We start from the raw sequence: 9,105 nt of genomic DNA, 5'->3' as shown, positions 1-9,105 counted from the left end.
TAGATCTAAATCATCATTTTGATTGCTACATAGTATTCCAAATTTCTCAGCTAGTAGATTCACTTTATAAGGGAGATAATATTTTAAAGCTTTTGAATCAGATTAGTAAATGATTTTCAAAAGCATTCTCAGAAACTTACGTAAGTTGTATCATAATTATGAATTACTTTCACTCCTTATTCAACAATTTCATTAACCCCAGATATTTTCTTGATATTTATGTCCAAATAATATACTATGGAGTTATTCTTTAAAGCCCTACTCTGAACATTTCTATGTACCTAGATACATTATTATTATTATTATTTTTAACAATTATAGGATGTTCTATTTAGGATGATGTTAAATATATGTTAGCGTGAATGAAAAATTCTGTAGTATTTTTCTATGTTAACATTACCCATAGAATCACTATTTTCTAGTTTAAAACTGAAAAAGTATTTGCAGCTCTTAAGGGTTTTCACATCTCCTGTTTTCTAATTTTCAAACATTTTTAGGCTTAATACTCATACTTCAAGCTCCCAAATTTATATCTCCAGCCTGAATTTGTACATCTAACTCTCCACTTGTATTTCCAACTGCCTCCTTAACATCTTAACTTGGAGGTCTAGTAGGTATCTCACACTTAATGTCTCCGAAAGCAAACTCCTGATCTTTCCCCTTCACCAAACCTGCCTCTCCCACAGTCCTCCCCACCTCAGTTAAGGGACACTCCATGCACAACAGAAAAATTTTAAAGTTACCCTTGAATTTTCTCTTGTCTCACAACACACAGTGAATCATCCAGAAAATCCTTTAAAAGTCTACCCAAGAGTTTCATTCCTGTGTACCGCCCCCACCCCCAACCCCGCCCCATCATCGTTGAGATAGCCTCCTTACTGGTCTTCCATCTTCTATTCTGGCCCCTAGTTTGGTCACAGAACAGCCAGAAGGATTAATTCAAAACTTAAGTCAGTTTATATCTTTCTTCTCTTCAAGACTTCTAATGTGTCTCCCTCTCACTCATACAAGAGGCCAAAGTTCCTAGAGTAATCTGCAAGATTATAGTTTGATTTCGGACTTCCAAAACCTTTATGACCTCTTCCTCTGCTACTCACCTCACTCCCTCTGCCCCAGCCACGCTGGCCTCACTGCTGATTCTAGAAAATTAGAAATTAAACCACAGGACGGTGCTCCTGCCTTCTGCTCTGCATTCTTCTCACTCCCTCTGCCTGCAGCGCCCTTCCTGTTCTTACATATACAGCCACATCTCTCACCTCCTTCATGCCTTTATTTAAATAATTCCACCTTGGTGAGGTCATTTCCAAATACCCAATTTAAAGCTGACCTCTCAAATTATCTATGCCTCCTGTTTTGCTTTACTTTTCTCCTTAATATTCCTGACTTTTAAACTCACTTATTTTTCCCATTATCTTTTTTTTATCCGCTACAATATGTTTCCTGACACCAATGATTTTGGTTGGTTTTGTTTACTTATCTCCACTATCTAAAACAGAGCTTAGAGCAAGCATAAGAGAAGTATAGTAAATAATGAATGCATAAATGGGTCAATGAATAAATATATTCTTCTCCACTAAATGAATCCTAAACACATATGTCCATGTATATATGGGTATTCTAATGCTATTTAATATTAACTCATCATTAGGCATGTAAAGGCAAATTAAAACAAGACAATTTTTGTCTGTATCATAAAAAAAGAAGAAAGAAAAAGAATATTAAAACCCATGTTGATAAGATGCGGGAAAATCAGTGCTCTCTTTCACTGCTTGTAGAAAAATTTAAAGCAAAAGCTTTAAAAATGTGCTTCCCTATGAACCCAACCATTGTACTTCAAGAAAAAAGTATTCTGAGAACGTAAACATGATATTTGCAAATCTTTATCTTTAATGGTATTAGGCCCCGAATGCTTTCTAATTGCAATACATTTGAAGCAACTGTTTACCCAAAACAGATTAGTGATATTTATTCCATGTTGAAGATGGAGTGTGATGCAATTATTAAAAAATAATGATCTGAAAGATTAAGTAATAACATGGAAAACATCCTGTATATTGTTTAATGAACCAAAGCAAGTTATAAGTCAGTTTATACAGTCTGCTTAGAATACTATAGACCAGTAATCTCTATCACTTGATGGTTCTATTTAGTTCTTCTGAATTTAACCTTACAGTACTTAAAAAAATCTCTCTCTCACAAGCAGACACAATGGTCAGGAAAGCACGTGCTGATAGCATAATGACAGTGCCCCTGCTGCCAGTGAATTTTAGCAGCCTGACAAAATATATTACTTATGCTCTGATTTGTTTCCCATTTTAATTAAAATGATTGTTTACTAATAACCTGATTTCTAGGGTAATTTATTTTGAGCATTGAACCCCTGGCCTTTTGCTAATTTGAATTGATAACATTTTTATAAGAATTAGTGAGAAATGCTAATGTCAGTCTTTCTGGGTTATTGAACACAGTTGAATGATCCTTATTTTTTTAATTTAATTTAATTTAATTTTTAATTTATTTTTAATTGCAGTAACATTGGATTATAACATTATATAGCTTTCAGATGTACATCGTAATGTATTTCGAATTCTGTGTAGATTACATCATGTTCACTACCCAAAAACTAATTATAGTCCATCCCCTCACATGTGAGCCTAATCATCCCTTTTGCCCTCTTTATTTAAATCTCTCCATGTCTTGTCTCCCAAGACATTTCATGGTCTTCCTTTCTCCCTTCCTGACCTTTCTTTCCTCTGACTTTTTTCCCTTTTATTTCTCCCTTATCATAAGTATTCCCCAAAATTCCATCCTTGAATCTTTCCATTCTTTCTCTTCTCCAACAGCAATAGCAATTCATTCATTTACTCACTCATTCATACATACATTCTTTCAACATGTATTTATTTATTACTTAAATTTTCTAGGCACTGTGCTGGATGCTGGAATATAATCTTGAATAAGTCACATTTACTTACTGCTATGGACAGAATTGTGTCTCCCAACAATTCATATATTGAAAACCTAACCTCCAATGCCATGGTATTTGGAGATGGGTCCTTTGGGAGGTAATTAAGTTTAGATGAGGTCGTGAGGGAGGGGCCTTCACGATGGAATTAGTGCCCTTATGAGAAGAGACACCAGAGTGCTTGCTTCCTCTCTTTCTTTCTACCCTCACTCACCACTGCAGGGCCAAGTGAAGATATAGCAGGAAGGTGGCTGTTTTTGACCCAAGGAGAGAGGTCTTAATAAACACCAACCCTGTTGGTACCTTGGTCTTAAACTTCTAGTTTCCAGAACTATGAGAGATAAATTCCTGTTGTTTAAGTCACCTAGTCTGTAGTATTTTGTTACGGCAGCCCAAGCTGACTGAGACAGATTCAGGTACTGAGAAATGGGGTGCTGCTGTAACAAATATCTAAACATGTGGAAATGGCTTTGGAACTGGGTAATGGATAGAGACTTGAAGAGTTCCAAGGTACAAGCTAGAAATATGGACATTCTGGCGAGGTCTCAGACAAAAATGAGGAACATGTTATTGGAAACTGAAGGAAAGCCTATCCTTGTTATAAAGTGGAAAAGAATTTGGCTGAACTATGTTCTAGCGTTTTGTGGAAGAAGAAACTTGTGAGCGATGAAATTGGGTATTTGGCCAAGCAGATTTCTAAGCCGTATTGAAGGAACAGCTTTGTTCCTCCTGACTACTGATAGTAAAATTCTGGAAGAGACAGATGGGTTTAAGAAGGAATTGTTAAGCAAAAACAAAGCAGAATTTAAAGATATGGAAAATACTCAGCCTGGCCATATGGTAAAAAATGAGAAAGCATGGTCAACAGAGAGTGCCAAGAGTGTGGGGGACCAACCACTCAATTAGGTATAAACTGTGGACCTTGCCAGCTATTTCAACAAAATCCAGAGATAAAGATGGGATTATACTAGCAGAAACACTGCCAGCTGGACTAAACAAGACAGAGAAAATGGGATGTAATGAAGACTATTAACATGTGCTATCCTCCAAGAAAGGAGAAGTATCCTAAAGGCAATTCAGAGATCATCAGGGCTGCTACTCCCACCACAGGCTCAGAGTGCACAGGGGTGAGAATGGGGTGTGGGGCAGAGAAATAAGCCTCTACCTGGGTTTCAAAGGGCAGGACCTCCACCCAGCAGAGCAGCAGAGGCAGGGCCCTTGCAGAGAGAAGTGTGGGTGTTGCTCCCATGAGCCATATCTGATTTAGATGATATTTAGATTTAAACATTAAACTTTAGAATTGATGCTGCAATGAGTTAAGACTTTCGAGGCTGTTGGGATGGAATAAATGAGTATATTTTGTATGTGAATAAGAGATAAATTTGGCGGGACCAGGGTCAGAATGCTATGGACTGAATTGTGTCCCCTCAAAATTCATGAATTCCTTAAGTTACTTAAATCAACCAAGGAATTTAAAGTCTAATAATGATGATGATGATAAAAATAATGACAGTCAACATTATTGAGTGTTTAGAATGACTGAGACTAAGTGATTTACATGTACCATATTAACTTCTCACAAAACTTAATGAAGTGCTCACTAAGTCCATTCTGATTTTAAAGAGAAAGGGAAAAAAAGCATAGAATGACAATAGGCACATCATTACAAAACTAATTAAAGGATTTAAATTGAATTAGATACTCTAAAGAAGAATTACAATGACAGAATATAACAGGAATCCTTGACCAGAAGATTAACAGGTCTGAAGAGAAAGTGACAACCTAAGATGTGAGGCATGAGTAAGCATTAGGGAGGCAAAGTAGTAGGAGAACAGAAGAGGGAGAAGAATCTATAAAAATGTCCTGAGATGGGACGGAGCACACTGTATTCCAGGAAGTGAGAAAAGGTGTGCGTGGGGAGACACTGATGGGGGGTGACAAGACGCACAACCAGACTGGAGAATCAACTGGTGGAGGGCAAGATAGAGGCCAAGAGACACTTAGGGGTCAAATTAGGTCATCCCAGACAGGAGTCAATGGTGCTCCATGGTGTGGGTGGAGATAAAACAAGTTGACTGACTTGAGGTGTATCTGGAAGTTGAATCTGCAAAGTCAGCTAAGGAAGTGTTTGTGAGATGTGAGGGAGAGTAAAGAATTAAAATTGACTCTCAACTTTCTGCCTTGAGCAATTACTTAGATGGTTGGATCATTTGGTGAGAATAAAAAATCAAAGAATAAATAAATTTAATAGCTCCTTCTAACATTTCTAGAATACGTGGTGTTTGGCTAGGATACATGGTGTTTAATAGATTCCACATCCATTCCCTTATTCATTCAGTGGTTTATTCCATGTGATGTACCATGCAGTCTTTTAGTATTTAGAACACAAAGCTGTAGGGATGGACCTCAATAGGCCCAAAGCTTGGACCTGTGCTGCTGGAATTCAGACCTCTGATGAGGAAACCACTGCTTTATTTTGGTGTTTTAACCTCTAAAGAGGTGCAATGAAGATGTTGATGCAAGCGAAGGAAGAAGGTGGAATCTGGGACCAATTTCTACTGAAATAAACTGATGCTTCTAGGGTGAACAGCTGTTTCCAGGGAGGGGGGACTGCTGACAGAAACATCAGACAACCCAGAAAGGTGTATGTCCTTTTCCTATCCTCCTACCTTCCAGTGACCACCCCCCCCCCGCATCCATTATTATTTAATTATTTATCTTTTGAAGGTGGCTTGAGCAAAAAGGCTTTTGTTATTGCACAAACTAGCATACTATGAGGCAGGCAGTATTCGGTGAATTGGAGACCAGAAAAATTCATCAAAGGCATCATGTGAGACCAGCTGTGTCCCTGAAAAAGCTAGTCCTTCCCTGCAAGCCACCAGCAGAACTCAGAGTCCTCTGGACTAAAACATGGTCAGGTCCATGCCCTAACTAGTCAGAGAGGAAAGCAGGACCCTCACACAGCTCAGAGTCCTCACAATTTCCTGAAGCAAATGGGAGAACACAGAGGCTGACTCCCTGAGCACATTCAGGTGATGAGTGAGGCACACCCAGCAGATGTGCCAGGTAGTAGATGTGGATGTGGCGCGCCGCAGAATCTGGCAATGACAAAAATCTAGAGAGAGCACTAGGCAGCATAATTCAGCTACTTAAAATTTCCCACATACCTGGATCTCATGATGTTCGGATGTACGAGGATGAGCTCAGTTATTTACAGAAATTATCAGAGACCCAGCTGTCAAATGGGGAGTGAAGTTTGTGGAGTTTCAGCTACAGGAGCACAGAGGAGTTAGAAGCTTGAGTGAGAGCTGAGAGAGAATAGCTTAATAACCTTCATACTGTCCTGAGGGTCTTGCATTTATATTTCCAGTACAGACCCTTAACTCCAGATTTTTTATCTAACTGCTTACTCAGGATTCATGCTTGGAGGTCTCATAGAACTCAGGTGCAAAATATGTTCAAAACTGAACCCCTTATTTTCCCAGATAACTTGCTTCTCCCACATTCTTCCCCATCTCAAGAAAAGGTTTCTCTATTCTTATTTCTCAAGACAAAAACTCTAAATCCATTCTTGACTTCTCTTTTACTCCCCATGTATAATCTATCAGAAAATCATGTTAAGTTTGCTTGAAAACACATCCAGAATGTAACCTCATCTCACCAGCTCCAAGTCATCATTATATTTTACTTGGATAACTGAAATAGCCTCTTAATTAGTCTCCCATGCTTCTGACCTTGCTCTCATTTCCTAAGAACCAAGTAATTTTTTTAAAACGTAACTCGGACTACTTTAGTCCTCTGCTCAGAATCTTTCAGAGACTTCTCATCTCCCTCTGAGTAAAAGCAAAAACACTCTCACAGACCTGTAAGACCAGAGACAAGCTTTCCTGCTCCCTCATTCTCTGATATCATACCCTACCTCATCTCTCCTCTTCAGGCTTGCTTTTCCTCTAGCAGGACAGGCACTCTGCTTCATCAAGGCTTGTGCAATTGCTGTTATCTCTGTCTCAAGTGCTCTTCTCTAAGTCTGCCTAGAACAATGTCTGGATACTTAGTCACTCAATAAACACCTACTGGCTGAATTAAGAAGTCAGAAAAGACTTCCCCAAGAAAGTAACATTCTATTCAAGATCAGAAAAATAATCAGCAATATAGATAAAATTGGGGTGGGGATTGACTAGGAAAGAGATTCTGGCAGAGGGAACAGCAAGTGCAAAGGTCACAAGGCAGGAGTGAACATGTCCTCCATATGCTTGAGTCAGGCTAAGGAGGAGGAGAGCATAAAATAGAACTGGAAAGAAAAACAGATGCAAGACTATATGAGGGGATAAAATTAATACATGTAAATGCACGCTATACTTTTCTGAGTATTATTTTTATTTATTACCTTATCATTCCCTCAGACAGCCGAGAATTAAACATTGGAAGCATCTTGTAGTCCTCTTTTTTCACTTACTTGGTCATCTGGTGCTGTAGATCAGACGCTATCTCTTCCCAGTTAGCCTTTTCTTTTTATTTCTACTGCTGCTTCTTTAACTTAGGTTTGCATTTTCTTTTCCTGAACTGTTTTAATAACACGGATGCTGCACTGCCTCTGAGTTTCCTTCTTTATCTGAAGCACACACAACAGCCCCTGGTAGATGCTTTATTTTTCCAAAACAAATTTTCAATTCTGTCCACTCTAGCTCACCAAACTTTAGTAACCCCTGTTCTTTCCTATACTAAGTCAAGATTCCTGATCTTGGCATTGGAATTCCATCAGCAAACATTCTCAACCTATGTACATAACACTGCTTCTCTACCAAGCCGCATGACCCAGCAAAACCAGACTGACAGAATTTCGCAATTATAATACATATTTCACCCATCCAACCATCCACTGAACCACATTTACTGATCATATCTGTGCCCTTGGTTGTATTATTCAGAATATCTAATGCCCTGTTCCGTGTGTCCATCTGTTGAATTGCATGTTGACCAAGTTCTTCTTCAAGTAATTCTCTCGTTATTTGAAAGGCCAGCTTTGGTCACACTACATGAAAGTAACACTTTTAGCATTTGAATCTCTGTAGCATTTTGTTTACCTTCTCGGACTATTTTATATTGGTTTTTAAGGTAGCTGTTTATTTTATTGATTACACAATTTAATGAGCATAAAATTATATTGCAAATAAAATGTGAAAGCAAAGGTAAAACTTCATTTTTGCCATTATTATTATCATCATTAATCTTCTTGTTTTAGCCCTCGCTACAATTCTGACAGTTTATTGAAACATGGGTTATAACTTACTCACCATCCCAGTCCCTGAGGTAACTACACAATAGCATGGATATGTACAGCAGACTAATAAATATGTTTTGAATTAAATTGATACTGACCACATACCTTAGATTTAAATATTGAAATATATATGTATTTTTAAAAATGAAATATATTCACATAACAGAATTACTTATTTCACAGTCTTACTTAGTCTTCAGAAATATGTTCTATGTGTTCTCATTATAACACATTTATGAGAACAGGTGAAGCTCTTTCCAACAGGTTAGCTCTCCTCACTTGCCTAGAAAACATACAGTCAAAAGACTTCTATGAAGAAAAACTAGGCAGTAGTTCAAAACTGGTGGTTACTACCTTGAAATAAGATTATAACTACCTGGGGAGCTTTTGAAAATCTCGGCGCCCAGGACACATCCCAAATTAATTAAATCTGAATCTCTGGGTATGGTACTCAAACATCAGTGTTATTTAAATCATATTCATCAATATATAAAAGGGATGATGTGCCATGACCAAGTGGGACTTATTTCAGGTATGCATGGCTGGTTTAATATTAGAATATCAATAAATGTAATCTACCATTTTAATAGTCTAAAGAAGAAAAAATACATAAGCCTATCAATTGATGCAAAATAAATCATTGACAAAATCTAACACCCATTCAAGATAAAAACACTCGGTCAACTAGGAATAGAAGGTAACATCTCCAAATTGAAAAAGCACCTACAAAAAAATCCTGCAGTGAAATAACAGTTAATGGTGGAATTGGAATGCTTCCTCCCAAAGAAAAAAAACAAGAGAAGGATATTTTCTCTCATCACTTCAAAATAGTATTGGAAGTCTTAGCCTATGCAGTAAG

The sequence above is a fragment of the Equus przewalskii genome, chromosome 9, assembly GCF_037783145.1.
Source record: "Equus przewalskii isolate Varuska chromosome 9, EquPr2, whole genome shotgun sequence".
Classification (NCBI taxonomy): domain Eukaryota; kingdom Metazoa; phylum Chordata; class Mammalia; order Perissodactyla; family Equidae; genus Equus; species Equus przewalskii.
The sequence above is the reverse complement of the archived record's forward strand: the minus strand, read 5'-3'. Positions refer to the sequence as shown.